General features: G+C 42.6%; 1 protein-coding gene across 19 annotated transcripts in view; it reads left to right on the plus strand.

Moving 5' to 3' along the window:
* Positions 1-499: 499 nt before the first annotated feature.
* Positions 500-16,918, plus strand: part of RHBDD1 (rhomboid domain containing 1) — a 124,975-nt gene continuing 108,556 nt past the window's right edge. For 2 of the 19 annotated variants that reach the window (XM_077869025.1, XM_077869026.1), the window contains exons 1-3: positions 602-699; positions 1,178-1,321; positions 15,462-15,649. The gene's annotated coding sequence lies outside the window, so the exon portion shown is untranslated. Of the gene's footprint in view, positions 700-855; positions 1,102-1,177; positions 1,322-3,882; positions 4,039-5,274; positions 5,435-12,417; positions 12,513-15,461; positions 15,650-16,918 lie in introns of those variants that run through there. The other 17 variants (XM_077869010.1, XM_077869015.1, XM_077869006.1 and 14 more) reach the window with 17 other exon arrangements.

The raw sequence follows: 16,918 nt of genomic DNA on the forward strand, positions 1-16,918 counted from the left end.
GCATCAAAGGGATACCTCCGCTGCAAAGCTTCACACCCGAAGCCCTTAAACGGGCAAACGGACCAATAAACGCGGGCTGCAGCCCAAGCGTTGGGGAGTGAGCAGCACACCCACGACCCCGTTTGCAGGGCCTGCTTTGCAACCCGGGCTCCGCCAGCGCCCCACGCAGCAGCAGGACCTCGCGGCGCAGATGCAACCGGAAGGCCGGCTCCTTGGCCGCAGCGGGTCCTCTCCGCTCGTCCCCACGTCCAGTCCCACGCCGCTCCTTGGCTTCACGCGTGCGTAGGCGACCAACACCTACGGCACGAAGGAATTTTATCCGCGTGTCGCTCGGGGATGGTACAGGCTCCGCACACCGCGCCGCGCGGGAACCTCCCGGGAGCCACCGCCGCCGCCGCACGCGGGGCGCACGCCCAGCCAGCAGCGGGGAGCGGAGCGCGGGCGCGCACCTGCGCATGCGCGGAGGGAGCCCGGCCCGCCCACTTTACGTCCCCCTCCAATCCCCGCCCTGCAAGCCCTGCTGCGCCGGCCACGTCACCACCGCCCCGCCCCGCAGGCCCCGGGGACTTGGAGCGCTCTGTATCCGGCGCCCGTGCGTGATGACGCACACACGCGCCAAGACGTGGGGACGCAGGCGGGCCGTAGAGAGCGTGAGTTTCCGCGTCTGTTTGGGGCCCCTCGCGTCGTCGGTGCTGCCCGGTGCGTCTCGGGCGGCGGCGCCGGGCGGGGAGGGGAGGCGGGGCGCCGGGCGGCACCTGCCGGGGGCGGGCGGGGCCGGGCCGGGGGCCGGGTTGGAGGCGCGCTGCCGCATCCACGGCGCCCCGGGGCAAGTCCGAGGGCCGGGCGGGTGCTTCCGGAGGCCGGTGGAGCGGGGGCCCCGCGGGCCGCACCCGGGTGTCTCCGTGGGGCCGACCGTGCGGGGAACGACGTGCTCAGAGGATGGGGGCGGCGAGGGGGCTCGCTGGGAGCCGTAGAAGATTCCGTCCGAGAGCAGGACGTGGAAAGTGAGGTTGCATCAGCAGCAACTTGCACTTTGAGGTGCTGGAAGAGTAACTCCGCTGCCCTGGGCAGGCTGCGGCCCGCGCGACCCTGATGCAAGAGGTGGGGCTCCCCTTAGTGGGGGGATGGGAAGCCCGCCCGCCCGTGCATTTAACCCCGTGTTCTCGTCCCGCCTTAGAAGCCCGTCCAGAAACGGACCACATGCCTTCCCTCTTCCAAACCGCGCACGGACTTTTGAAGACTCGCGATGGCTGTTAGAAGGAATTAATGGGCATTGTCACGATTCAGTCGCGGAGTGCGGTGGGCCTCTGCAGGAAACTCGGTGACGGCTGGGCTGTCCTGCCTTTTTTATTTTTTTATTTTTTATTTTTTTATTTCAGTTCTTGGCAGTTGCTTCTTGAAAGTGTAATGTCTGGCATCTATTTATTTAGTCAATTCCACCAAACTATACATCTAAAGAATTATTATTATTATTACTTTTTTTAAGATTTTATTGACTCATGAGAGACCCAGAGAGATGGGCAGAGGCAAGGCGTGAAGCGGGACTCGATCTCAGGTCCCCGAGATCAGGACCTGAGCCAAAGATCCCAGGTCCCCGAGATCGGGACCTGAGCCCCAAAGATAGATGCTCAACCACTGAGCCACCCAAGTGCCCTTAAATCTAAAGACTTCTGGGCAGCCCGGGTGGCTCAGCTAGGTTTAGCACCTGCCTTCAGCCCAGGGCGTGAAACTGGACACCCGGGATCGAGTCTCACTCACGTCGGGCTCCCTGCATGGAGCCTGCTTCTCCCTCTGCCTGTGTCTCTGCCTCTCTCTCTCTCTCTCTCATGAATAAGTAAGTAAAATCTTTTAAAAAAAAGTCTAAAGACTTCTAATTTGCTACTCAAGTGGCAGCTTGGGGGAAGCAAGTAGTTTTATAAAGAAGAATAGCAATACCGTTCCTAATTGTCCCAGGACTGCTAGCATCGGCATCACCTGGGAACTTCGCTGGAGATGCGAATTTTTTTTTTTTTTTTTGGTTGGGGGGGGGGGGGTCTTATCCCAGACTTAAATGAATCAAATCTATTTTAACAAGACTTCCACATGATCCCCGTGCACTTGGGAGCTAATGTTGTGAATTACTGCTGTGTTTATAAGGAGGAGAAATCACAGAATGGAATGTGGATGGCGGTGAAGCCTTTCCTAGGTGTATGGCCTTGGACAGGTTATTTAAAGGCGCCTTTATAGGGCTGTAAATATTCAGTGTGAAAATACAGGGGAAATAAATTTAACACTAGCACACATAAAACATTCGAAGATGAGATATTATTTAATAGCTTGTTGGAACTGCATAGAGTTAAGTACCTGGATTGTGCTGGAAGGGTTTTCACCAGGTTGGATGTGAGTTGCAGTGCATGAATATTGTGACCATGCCTTAGAGGGCATTTTACTTGTTTATTTCTGGATTCTAGTTGTATAGTTTGTATAATCAAGATTGTTGGATCAGGATATTCCATTGAAAGTTATAGCAGTGTGTGCTAATACCACCGTATTGGGCCTGTAGTATTTTTATTTTTTGAAAGAAATAGTTTTATTTTGTTTTGTTTTTCTTTTTAACATTTATTTATTTATTTATTTATTTATTTATAATAAATTTATTTTTTATTGGTGTTCAATTTACCAACATACAGAATAACACCCAGTGCTCATCCCGTCAAGTGCCCCCCCCCTCAGTGCCTGTCACCCATTCACCCCCACCCGCCTCCCCTTCCACCACCCTAGTTCGTATCCCGGAGTTAGGAGTCTTTCTGTTCTGTCTCCCTTTCTGATATTTCCCACACATTTCTTCTCCCTTCTCTTATACGCCGGGACACCTGCACCCCAATGTTTCTAGCAGCAATGTCCACAATAGCCAAACTGTGGAAGGAGCCTCAGTGTCCATCGAAAGATGAATGGATAAGAAGGCTCTATGCCCAGTGTGGGGCTTGAACTCACCACTCTGAAGATCAAGAGTCTCAGGCTCTACTGGCTGAGCCAGCCAGGACCCCTGGAACTATAGTATTTTTAAGAAAGACCTAAATAATTGTGTTAAAGAATAGTTTTTAATTCTTTGGTCTTTTGGTTTTTTCAGCTTAATTATACCTTCTTTTGACCCAGGCCTTGGTAACAAAGTAGGGTGGATAACCAGAGATAAGCCTTAGCCATAAAGCTGAGGGTGTTAATGACTTGGCGTGCAGAAGCCCAAGCTGAAGATGTTGCCATCCTTATCTTTCTTCCCCATGTGTCACATAGGTCCAGGAAGCCAACGTCGCCTTGTCATAACTGTTCCCTATACATCTGTTTTCTGGAAGCATTGCAGCAGCTAAGTTGGCAGTGCCTTTCACCTGCTGTTTTTTTTTTCAGATTGCCAGTTGCAGTGTTTACTTACAACTTTTCCCTTCCCTTTTCAGGGGGCCAGTGTGGGGGGAAGAAAAGAAAAATGTAGGATTTGAAGCAGTTGCCATAAGACCTAGACTCATTCCAATGTTGAAAAGGTCATTGCCACACCATGGCTTAAACAACATGTCACTTTGATTAGGGCACACTGTTCCTGAGCCACACCATGACTCTTGTATACTGTGGGTGAGAGTTTTCAGATAAACATGAGTCACTTTGCATATTAGCTTCTATAAATAATTTTGTTAATACTACCATCAAATTAGCACTGTCCCATCATGAAACATTCATTTTTCAAGGGTCCTAAATAATTTTCTTGTTCTCTGTGTCAGAGAGGCAGGTCTCTAGCAGTGGTTTTGGTCAGACCTTGCTTTGAACCCTCCCTTATTGGGTTCATTAGACAAAGTAACATCCCCTTGGCCTTAATTTCCTCTTTAAAGTAGGAGTCATGGTGTGCTCCTCCTTCAGGACATTGAATTAAATGAAATAAAGTGCAAAGCCTGTCTACCACGTGAAGGCGGAGAGACCCAATAAATGCTGCAGTTGGACAAGGGGAAGAAAGTAGTTATCACTCCACAAATAACCTTACTGCTTTCATTTCTTCATCCTACTTTTATAAATGAGGTAATTTTGTTATCGCCTAACTGCACTACTTTTCTTTTTAAGTGGTAAAATCCTGAAGAGTCAGAACTTTCACATTATTTTGAGAGAAAGCACACACATGGAAAAAGTTAAAACACTAAAACCTGGTAGAAAAACACTATCTTCGATTTTATCACTGTAATGGAGCAAACTTCATAAAATTGTTCTGGGTGTTTACTGAAAGGTCAAGGTCAGGGGGTAATTAATATTTAAGTATCTTCATTTGGTTTACCACAACAGTCTGCTATAGAGGGGACACTATTCTAGGAGGTGAGACTTCATTGTAAACATGCACTATGCATTATGTTCCATTATTTAAAAAATGAAATATTTCATGTCATTTTTTCGTATATATATAAAACATGAATATATGAGCATGTAAAATACTTGAAAAGAGTCATACCAGGTCATACTTTTGTTTACTTGGCAATGCGTTATAATACGGAGATGGGGATAAATCTGTACATTTATGTAAAGTTATATACATGCACACATATATAAACATTCTTTTTTTAATATTTATTTTTAAAGATTTTTTTTAATTTATTCATGTGAGACACAGAAAAGAGGCAGAGACACAGACAGAGGGAGAAGCAGGCTTCCCTCAAGGAGCTGAATGTGGGACTTGAACCCGGATCCTGGGATCACACCCTGAGCCGGAGACAGATGCTCAACTGCTGAGCCACCCAGGTGTCCCAAGATCTATTTATTTTAGATAGAAAGGGAGCATGAGCAGGAGAGGGAGAGAGAACCTCAAGCAGGCTCCACTTCGGGTATGGACCCAAACACTGGGCTCAGTCTCATGACCCTGAGCTGAAGCCAAGAGCCGGATGCTCAACCAGCTGTGCTACCCAGGCACCCCTAAACATTCTTTTTATTTATTTATTGTTAAGATTTTATTTATTTGAGAGAGAGTGAGTGAGCAAGCAAGGAGGGAGTGGGAGAGAGAGAGGGAGAGATAGAATCCAGGAGAGTCCATGCGGAGCAGGGAGCCTGACAACAGGGCTCGATTTCACAATCATGAGATCATGACCTGAGCAGAACTCAAGAATCTGACACTTAACCAACTGAGCCACCCAGGCACCCCCTAAACATTCTTTTAAAAAACCATGTAAAGGATAGAAATGATACTTTAAAAACCTAGATTTCCTTTTATGCTTCAGTTCTTCAAGCAGTGATCCTTAGGTTTTTTTTTTTCTTTTTTTTTTTTTTTTCTAGCAGGGAACCCTCTTCAGCAGAATCTTACCTGAAAAGCTCAGGAGCTGAGAGGCTTTAAGAGATGTTAAAGGGCACAGTTCTGCTTGCTGGTGCTCATCTTGAACTTTTTGCAGTGATGCTCCAAGGCACGTCAATGGAACCCTGGAGACCAGGGCACTGGGTGTGTAACTCTTCATCTGTGGGATAGAAATCCTCAAGAGACAGTTACATATCTGAAAAGTCATGCATTAAGGATTATTGTGAGTGGGATTCACAGACTTGTTCTGAAGACCATTCCCAGGGTTTTCAGCAATGTCAAATGTATATATAACTTCTCATGCAGAGGAATGGGATTATTAAAAAAAAAAAAAAAAGGAAAAGATGCAGCCTTCAGTCTGACCCACATTTTACAAAACATAGGAGTCTGTGCATGCTTTTTGAGAAATCATGTCAGTTTTTTTTTTTTTTTTGATCCCTCTTAGGCCATGACAGCTGTATCACTGTTAAAGCTATTTAATATTTTAACTGGCTGTTGTTTAGCATTACAGATGACTCCAGGAAAAAGAAACAAGAAGTCAGTGGAAATATATTACTTGTGTTTACCGTCCCTCTGTTTTTTGTTGTATGAAAGCAGCTGGTTTGCAATTTGTATGGTAAAGGGCTTTTCTTAAAGTTAATTTTTAGTTAATAGTGAGCTTTCATAAGAAAAATAATCTCAAATGCCAAGTATTTGTTAGATCATTATTATTAGGGATAGTAGTAATATCACATTGTCTTTTTTCACACACTGAGGAGGGTTTCCTGGTGACAGCTGGAGTGTGGGGGAGGGGGAGTCACTTTCAATCAGCCAGCTGCTCTGTGCAACATCATGATGGTGATATTTCAAAGCCTGTGGGATAATTTTGGCTGTATTCAGAAAAGAAAATGTGTCAAATTTCTGGGAAGCAATAGATAGTGTACAAGAGCTGTATAAGAGCCCTTTGGGATCTAGTTGATAGTCAACTAACAATGTGTGCATTCAGGTTTGCGTGTTGGTTTTATTTTACCATCTAGTTTCTTGGACATTGTTACATGCACATCATAATTATAAAGCAATAAAGTCTAGTTCCATGGGGGGAAAGGCTCATTACTTTATGGAGAGGAAGGGAGATTGGAAAACAAACTTTGGGAGTGTGCTACGTGCTTTCACATAATATGCTATTTCATTTATTCTTCACAATGACTCCAGTAAGTAAGTGGAATTTTTCTCATCTATGGATAAAGAAGCAGGATAAGCTCAGCAGGATTGATTATATCATTTGCCCAAGGCCACATACTAGTAAATGATGGCATCCATATTTGACCCCAAATCTGGCTTCAGTTCCAGAAATGTTCTCATTATACCAGAAGCAGTTTCTGCATGGAGTAAACTTGCTTATGCATTTTTAATTCAGAGTCAGCATATCAGGATAGTTATGAATGAAATTTATCTACGTATTACAATGACTTCAGCCTTATATAAATAATATAGGGGGTGTGTTTGTGTGTGTTGACAGCTACTTCTAATTTTGGATTTGTTTTCCTTGAGGAATTCACTTGAGCAACACGAAGGAAACTTTGCTATATATTTTTTTATGTTACAAATACCAGCCATTTGCAATCATGTCTTTGTAATGAATCAATTTGATTATTACTACCAATGTAGTAATAAATACTGTACATACTGCCCATGTAGTCCCTTCCTACCAGAGTATTCTAGATTTACTAGTTTCTTTCAAGGTATGTTAATTTTGTATTAATAAGGGACCTTTGGCTTTCCAGATTTTTAGCTTGTAGCTATTGTGTCCCCCAAATGATGACAAATCCTTTTATTTATTTTGATTCTGAGTTTCGTGGATCATTTCCTCTTCCTCTGTATAGCCCACAGGAAAATGCCTGCCCACTATTTTCTTTCTTTACCCCACCCCACATACAAAACCTTAAAACTTATTTTTGCTATTTTCCAAACATTTCTCACACCTTTATATGCATTCCTTTTTTCATTCTTTATCGCACCATGTCTCTGTTTGTATTTCTGCTCTCTAGGCTGTTGTTGCCTGAAAGGACAGTACCTCTCCCTTCATAGGCACTCAAATATTTATTAAATGAAGGAATACAGACAGTGAGGTATAAAATTATCTGCATAATGCTTTTACTGCTATAGTTTCACATTTATTGGTTTCCTTCTCCAGGCTCATAATTAGAGAAATGTGATGATTTATGTCTGTTAATGAATTACAAGATGGGGACAAAGCAGTAAAGCCACAGAAACACATGCAGGATAATTCCATGATCCTCCTTCCTGAAGGCTATCAGGTTGAAGAAGCCTCTTACTCTGTTTCTTTCTTCCTTCTTTCCTTTTTTTTTTTTTTTTTCTTTTTTTTTTTTTTGGTTGGTGAAACTAAATGATTCATTGTCTCAAAGTTCTAGTCAGAAGCGTTCATCAAGTGATAACATTTTACTAAATGTGGAGAGTAGTTTTCAGTGAAGAACAAAGGCAAGGAGTATGTTTTGAAAATCAATAATTAGATGTATTCTTTTAAAACATCGACCTTATATAAATAAGACAAATTTAGACCATCCATTTTTTCATTTTATGATTACATTCTTCATCTAGTGTTCATTATTATTATTACTTTTTTAAGATTTTATTTATTTATTCATGAGGAACAGGGAGAGAGAAAGAGAGAGAGAGAGAGGCAGAGACACAGGCAGAGGGAGAAGCAGGCTCCACGCAGGGAGTCCGACATGGGACTCGATCCTGAGTCTCCAGGATCACTCCCTGGGCCGAAGGCGGTGCTAAACCGCTGAGCCACCCGGGCTGCCCTCATCTAGTGTTCAAATTTAGACACTAGTACGTGGTTTTAAGAGGACTTTTCCTTATGTATGGTGAAGTTGCTTTTGTGCTCACATCCTTAGCTGGGTGCCTTCTTTTTTCTCTAACAATAGCATGGACTTAGCCGACCTTTGAGATACCACTTATACACGCACCATGTTTTGGTTCTTCCATAGGCTAGAGTGCTGTATCAGGAGATGGTGAGAGTTAGTGCTGCTTGTAATAGAGTAGGATCTGCTTGCCAGCTCTTGGCAGATGTAGTGTTTTAGGTAGTGTTCTTTGAAAACAACAGAAAGTAAGTTAACTGTGGTATCTAGGTAGCTTATTGAAGAGCAAGACATTTATTGGAAGTCTATGGATAAACTCAGAGAATTGATAGAAAACCAACCAACCAACCACCCTTGGAAACTAGCTAGGTGAGCTCTCAGGGGTTTGGTAGACTTGGTGAACTTGAACCGTTTTTTTACTTAAAGCTCTCATTATCAATTCCAGATGTTGTTGGTCCTAGGGTCCCTGCACAAGTTTTACTCTGGTTGCTGTCACCCTTGAATCAGTGTGAGAAAGGGCACCCTTGATTGTTGGTCTTCCCCAGGACCATATCCAGGGAGGGTGGGAGGCAGCTTCCCGTTCCTAAAGGAATGAGGTATTGTTGCTGGCTGGGAAGGCCAAAACTCCATGCTGCCCCCACCATCCAACAGTTAGTGGATGTCCCATGTGCTTTGTGGGAACATAAACAACATCTCTGAAGTCAGGCACGCTCTTCTCCCTCTCGACTAGTTCTTGTGCTGGGAGGATTTCAGTCACATAAATAATTCACTAACCATTCTTACACAGAGACTACATGAGGGGGAGCGGGATGGCTCTCACTTTTTCCTTGACTTTAGGCAAATATACAAAGAACTCTGGTGTGGAGCAAAAGTGAACGTGGAATTACTTGAATCTTCTTGAAGGGAGTACTGGTGGATGCTAGCATTGCTGCTTCCCATGTGTCTCCTGGTGAAGGACCTGTGTCTGAAGGGCTGTCAGTTGGAGAAACTTAATGAGCCCTCATTACACTAAGACATGTAGTCTGTGAGAGAAGGAACTGGCTCATGATTGATATTGGAAATCATAAGTGGTGATGGATCAGAATTGGAGTTGGCACTAATTCACTTCACCATGGAGCAAAAGTCAAGATTATATACAAAATCCTGTAGTTTCATTTTTCATGTATAAAGGTAATCATTTCTGTTAAGACCCTAACACTCTAAAAAGGTAGAAAAAAATAAAAATTTTGTCATCTGACATAGTGAGACTTTTTTTTAATCCTAAAGTGGAGGCTCATTAAATTCTCAAATTATCAGGCAATGTTGACAGAAGCTCTGGTTTGAGACTTTATTATAAAATTTATTTTAATTGAAAATGATTTCTGTTTTCATGGGCCTTCCGCATACCCCATCATATTGCTTTTAAAATGTATGTGTGCCTGAATCATATGATGCAGTTTAAAAATAATGGATCATAGAAAGCCCAGAAAAATGCTAATTGGTTACTAAGTTGTAAAAATACTTTAAAGCTATTTAAAATCCTTAATCTTAGGTCTTATTTTAATTCACTTGTTTATATGGATGAAAAACCCTATTATTAACTAACTTAAGATTTTATGTATGTAATCTCATTTGATCCTTGCAAAACCAAATGAGCCTGCCTCATTGTCCTTTTACAGGTGAGAAACTGGCAGCCAAATTTTCTAAGGCATATTGTAGAGTTCTTAGCAAAGACCATGCCCTTGACTAGCGTATAATACTACATACATTTACATTGCTGGCCCCATGTATGTTTTTGACAAAAAGCATTGGGACGTTTCTTTTCCCACAGCCTATCTGTTTATCCCATTTCTTGACAACTTCTTTATGTTCGGAAACTGTTCAAACGTGTTCTATTAGCCATCACCTTGTGCTGCTTCTGCTTGCTGTGAGTGCTCCTACCTTGCAGTGGTGTGCCCTGTGAAGCCTTTTGTCCTTTATGTCTGAGAGTAGCCTGACAGCCTTTCATGTTGAATTCAGCAAGATTGCTTTTCATTTAGCAAAGCTGAGTGTTGCTTTCTAGGTGAAAAATAATTAAACGGTTTTAAAAGATGTATTTGATTAACTGGGAGCCGATCTGTGTAAATTAATTATAACTGTAATGATGTCATAGCCTTGCCTTTTGTTATTAACCAGGTAATTGACCAGAAGTTTGTAAGTGTATTGTCACTGACAGTTAGTGGTTTGACCTTGTATGCTGTCTAGAAGTGAAACACGCACAATGCATGTAAATGCAGTTTTTTTCATTGAGCTGCATGTATTGTCAGAGCCTCTGATCTTGGGTTTCAGCTTTACCTCTTCCCTTCTTTGCTGAAATTGGTACACTCGAACAGTGTTATTATAACTGATTTCTCTCTCTGAAAGCATCTGGCCAAACACAAATGTGGTCTATTTCCTTGAATAATTTTAATCAGAGATAAACCCTGGTACCTTAAAGACATGTGGTCAAGTAAACAAATGCCAAAATTAAAGGAATCTTGATTTTAAGTTCCATGTGAAGGAAGGTAAAACCACTTTTGGTAGTGAAGATATCAAGGGGAAAGAGAGGGGCATATTTGATAGGTTAAGAGAGGGTTTGTCCTCTCTTACTCTAATTTGTCCGAGAAAGGTCAGGGCATACAGTATTCCACATCTTTGGGTGATGGGAGCATCTAACTTCGGTGAGTTTGGTTAAAAGGTAGGATTGTAGGAGTGAAATGTGGAGTGAAGTGGGCTAATAATGACTGAGAAGCAGCAGTTCTTAGGTTAGCTGCCCTGCCTCTCACACACTTCACACTAGCTTTACAGTCAGCTCTGCTAGGATGGGACGTGGGCATCCCTGAAATCACCATCCTGTGCAAAATCATGCAGTAAAACCACTGAGCTTATGGTGCAAATCATGGCAGGAGTAAAACACAAAATTTTATTAGTGCTACGTTAAAAACAAAAAAAAAAAGAACCTAACAAAATAGCACAGTTACACATTAAGTGGTTAAGAAATACATAAATACTATAATAAATACGACACGCTGCCTTCCAAAATTCCTGAGCTTTGCTTGTGAACGTGGCTGTCAGAGGATTGCAGCTTGTGAATTATTGTCAAGTGCTAGAATAAGGATTATCTGGAGTTGGGAGGTAAGTTGTGACTGTAGATAGGAGTGGGTGTAACTCCTATTCTCTAAACATAGGTAGCTGGTAGATGTTTGAGGTATATAAATGTGTGCATTTGGTGACTTTCTGTGTAGCTTGCCTCAGCTGGGCGCAGTTTTCTGCTCTCACCTAATGTTTCTTGCAGATGAAATTGCACATAATCAAATGGGAAATTTGCATTATGCTCCAGTTGTTCTCTGATACATTAATTGCATTTGAACAAATTTGCTTGTTACAAAACAAGCACTGTAGCAGAACTGACCACACTAATTAACTTATATTTCTCTAATGTAGTTCAAGCATTTATGCCAACAGCACATGCATGCTGTGAAATATCTTAGATACTTAACAAAGATATTTCTAAGAAATTTTCCCTTCTCTTATTCACTTTTTGTCTTTCAAACCTGCTGCGGGGCCACCCAGGTGGCTTAGCTGTTTAGCACCGCCTTCAGCCCAGGGTCTGATCCTGGAGACCTGGGATCGAGTCCCACGTCAGGCTCCCTCCATGGAGCCTGCTTCTCCCTCTGCCTGTGTCTCTGCCTCTCTCTCTCTCTCTCTGCCTCTCATGAATAAATAAATAAATAAAATCTTAAAAAACAAAGCCTGCTGCAAGTGAGGAAGCGTCATTAAGGTATTCTGGATTGGACTGATTTAACATTTTGATAATTGGCACATATTTCTACATTATTTGCCTATTTCCAAAAAGTGTTGGGTATAGAAATGACACAAAACACAAGTAAAGAGGGGATGAACAACCAAATGGCTGAGTGGTTTTTAGCAGAAGAAAGCATATTCATTTAGTAGGAGAAATTAAGTTTTTCCTAGTTCTGATGGGATTTTGCACAAGGAATAGTAAGTTTGATTATATAATGTGAAGATGATTCCTATGTGGCAGTCCTTTGGGTGAGGCTGCTGTCAAGGCTTTTAATAATATGAGGTGCATTCTACAAGAGCCACTATTCAAAGGCAAAGTGACATGATGTGACCAGGCAGCTCTTGGAGAGTTGGCAAAGCACAAGGCTAAAAGTCAGGATAGTGATCCTTTATTCCTTAAACGGTAGAAAAGATATTTTTGCCTTTCTGTGGCTTCATTCTCAGATTAAACCTTACTTTATGGGACAGGACGTGGGGAGCCATATGTGAAAGAATGCCAAGGAGGGTACACTTCATACGTCTCCCTCCTGTAGACCCACACTTCCCAGAGTCTTGTGGTGAGAAGTCAGAGAATGCATGGAGGCTTTTGTTTCTCAGCCTCTCTGTTGGTATAGGGTATATATTCCAAAATGAGAAAAAATTACATGTGGGTTGTTACTCTTTTGTTTTTAACTCGATTCTTAAAATTGATTTTTATTCTTTTATTGGCTATTCTTTTATTGGCTTTTGTTGGTAATTACCAAAAGAGGTGAGATACTTGAATGTTACTTTGTACTACTGTCTTAAATACAGATCTACAAGTTGACTTGTATCAAGAAAATGATTAGATTTGTTAGAGTAAAAGTTTTCTTTAGTAAGATTTTCTGTATTTGAAATATTTTCAAAATATGTATACATTTTGACATGTGTAATGGAAGCCACCAACCACCCTTTCTTGGGAAAGACTGTTAGACTGTTCTTTAGATTGAGGTTATGTCCTTCCTAATTTTTTTGGTGGTTAAGGTATCGTATCTCTTATCAAACGTGCGGTGACTTCTTGTTTCAGCTCTGACACGTAAAGAGTTTGGAGGTTGTCCCCCTTGACCTTACAACAGGACAGAAGCTGAACAAACTGAAAATCAAGATTTCTTAGATCCATCAGAGAACTGAGGACATAAGGCAAATTGTCACTCCCAACTTTGAAGAGGCTCAGAATCGTAGCCAAATTCATGTAGGAGAGGAAAAATTTCTTTTCCCTTCTGTGCTCCTGGGTTCTCCAGTTGGGAGCCCTGTAACCCAGACTAATAAAAGACAGATCAACAAGAGGAAAACAACTTTATTAGCATGCATGTGATACCTACACTTGGGAGTACACAGAGATGATTAACTCAAAAAGATGGTTAGAACTTGGTCTTATATAGCATCTTTACAAAAGAGAAGTACGTTTTTGGAGAAGTGACAAGACAAAGGAAAAAGACTGACTTTCTATAGGAGGCAGATATGTGGGGGAACTAATGGATATGGGTTAGTTAGTAAAGTTTATGTAGATTCCACGGGTGCCAGATCAAAGGTTGTCTAGTAATTAACTTTGTCCTTCCTGATAGATAGGGAGGGGGACACATAATTTCATGTCCTACTTGTAGGTAAATAGGGGAGGGCAAAGAACTTATAACTGCTGCCTCTCAATTGCCTTCTGCAAAAAAAAAAAAAAAGTTTATACCACATGACATGTTTTGGTGGCATATTCTCCTCCCCTGCAGTTAACTTACCTGGAACTGAGCCAACTGAAGGTAGTAACTAGTAGGACCATTTAAATGGTAATTTCAGTGACTTGCTGAAGTCTAAGTATAGACTACCTTGGGTGTTAAAAACTCTCAACTTTTCTGCAGAGAAAAATCTGACTTGTTCGTCATTTGAAGAACAGAGACTCTGGAGCCAGGTTTTATCGTGGTTACAATTTCTGCTCATCTATAAAATGGGGAAGTAATAACACCTGTTTCATAAAGTTTAGAGGATTAAATGGGACATGTGAAGTAACTAAAACAATTTGGTAATGAGTTTGGAGTCTTTATCCAAAGGGAAACAGTCCATTGATTTGGGGTGGGATGTGGATGCGTGCCCATCAAGCAATGGAGTACTCTTCCCTGGAGATTTTGAGTAAGGGTGAAAGTTATAGGATATTAGAAGAGGCAGTGTGGAAACAGCATAGTTGGCTAGGGGGTGGGGGATTTCCTTCTGAGGATGAGAGGTCCTGTTTTCTAGAGTAAGATAAGCTAGCTAGAGCCAAAGATGGAGGATTCGTATTGGTGTCTAGGTTTCCTTAACAGCAAGGCCTTTCTCATAAGTGCAGATGGACTGAGGTTTAGGTTTGTGATGTGGGCCGGACCACTGGCACAGCCTGCCATCTCTGGGTTGTGATCTACAAATTAACTCCCATCAGATATTAGGCAGATGTAAGGTTTGAGAGCAGTCCTCCCAAAGATGAACTAGTAAGAAGTGTAATTGTAGACTTGCATTTTAGAAAAACTCAGTTGGGAGAAAATGAGTATTTCTGTTTAAGTCATTAAAGCAATAGCTGAGATTTAATGAGTGCTTGCTGTGTACTTGGCATTATTGTAATCACTTCGATGTTTTCATCCATTTAACCTTTACAAGAATCCCAGGATTGTGTTTAGCTGTTATTACTTCCCCATTTTCATAGCAAGAAGCTGAGGCTTAGTTTAGGTGACTTGCATAGTTCACACAGCACTTGATCCTAAAGCCAATCAGTGGGACCAGTTTGGACTCCAGAGTGTGTGCTCTCAAACCCCAAGACACTGAAAACATGCAGTTTGGAGGACATGATAATAGGGTCTGGTGACATCCTATTGACAGTGGTGTGCCATCTATTCAGAGAGCGTTGTGGGACATTAGCACTGTGGTCAGGGAGTGTCACTGAGGAGCCTGCACAAGAGCTGGGTTCTGCAGTTGAGGAGAAACTAATGGGTTGGGAGGAGAGAGAGGGAATGTGTGTTGGGTCAGGGAGTGATGCTACTAGTAGGGCCCTGCCCACATCCCCTTCATGCCTTCTGACAGATTTCTAACCTCCAAGACCTGCAGGTCTTTGCCTGAGTGTTTTCTCTGGCCCCTGTCATTTGGTTTGCCTGCTGTGGCAAGCCACAAGTGACAGGGAGTTAAGGCAGACCCTTAGCCCTTTGAGGGATAGATAGCATTGGGGCATATCTGTACTAGCTCTCAGATTTCCCAGTGAGATTAAGCCCCAGGCACCCATCATGATGGCTTGCTTGATAATGCATACATTTGTGGCTGCTTTGCCTTCCCTGTTTTGTTTTCCCACTCCCCTGCTAGTCATTTGTGTCCCAAATTATATTTTCCAAGCGTGTCACCTCCCAAATAAATTACTTGCACAGAGACCCTTGTTTCAATGTCTGCTTCTGGGCGAAGCCCAGTGCATAATAATACCAAAACAAATTGCTCTAATCATCCAGAGTATGCCAATTAAATCCTCATACCAACTCCTTTTACAGGTGGGGAAACCAAAGCATGGATTGAAAAGAATTTGCTCAAGGTAACTAAGACAGCTCATAAACAGAATAGTTGGGTGATCTGATCCACTGCAGCCATCGTAATCGCTGCTTTTGCTGAGCAAAGACCTCGAGACAAGCATGACCTGATCAGGAAACTAGGCATAGAAGAGTAACAGAAAATAAGTCAGGTACTTAGTGTTTTAAGTCTAACAATTACAGGGGCTTCAGGGGAGGCTCTTAGCAGGGTCTCTTGTTCTGTTGTTACAAAGAAGCACAAATGAATTTCTTCCTTTTAGTGGTTGCTGGGGTTGGATTTATGAAATCAGAAGGCCCCCACCTCATCTAGACTTTTGCACATTGGTGTTTTTCCCAGACTTGGGGAAGTACAGAGAGGAACAAGGCCTGATTTTTCTTCTAAGGGGCTACCATCCTGGTCTTGCACATTCTGGGTGGGTTATAGTGGAGGGGACCTTTCCTGATGATCTTATCCCTGAGAAATCCAAGGCAAGGTGATGTAAGAGACTCTGTGTGTGTGTGTGTGTGTGATTTTCTGAATGGCTCTCCCTGATTCCAGTGAAAAATGTTTGAAAGCCATCTAGCAAATGTGCAGTAGTAAAGGAGTAAAAGTATCTGTGCGTATTGGGACTCCTCCTTACTACAGAATCATCTAGTCAGACTCTTCTGCTGAGACCATGATAGAACAAAAGTAGGATTATTCTGTGGAACTATTTTGTGTTTCACTAAATCTACATCTTTGATCACCCCCTGGGGGTGAAACACTGTTACCTGCCTCATTATGCAGGGAATAATCAGAGCAACTCTCCCTTTTTTTTTTTTTTTTTTTTAAGATTTATTTATTTTAGAGAGAGTGGGGCAGGGGGTGGGGCAGAGGGAGAGGGAGAGAGAATCTCAAGCAGACTCCACACTGAGCTTGGAGCCCAACTCAGGGCTCGGTCCCATGACCCCAAGATCATGACCCGAGGTGAAACCAACAGTTCGACATCAATTGACTGCTCCACCCAGGCACCCCAGAGCAACCTCTTAACTCACTTGAAACAAGAAAGCTATATATACACACTTCGTCTTTTTCTTTCTCTGAGCCTAGTAACTCTGCCTCCCCTGTGATAGATGGTCAGTATGTTGTTTGTTGATGGCTAATGATGGATTTCTCTGTGTGCATCTCTGTGTCTCTTGCTCCATCTGTATATCAGTCTCTGTGTTTGGGGAAGATAGTTCCGTCTTGTGACTAGACTCAAACTTTCTGAGCTTTATGTACCACAAGGCAACTTAATGATCCAACTCAGCCCAAAGAAATGGACCATTCCAGAAGTTGGTGTTCTTGAACATTGAGGACCCCCAAAGCAGTGAGCAGACCTAGGATGAGCAGAACAAGAACAGCTGGCGGAACTGGGAGAAGAAGTGCCATCTCACCGAGAATAGTTTCTCTGGTTCATTTT

The sequence above is a fragment of the Canis aureus genome, chromosome 24, assembly GCF_053574225.1.
Source record: "Canis aureus isolate CA01 chromosome 24, VMU_Caureus_v.1.0, whole genome shotgun sequence".
Lineage (NCBI taxonomy): Eukaryota > Metazoa > Chordata > Mammalia > Carnivora > Canidae > Canis > Canis aureus.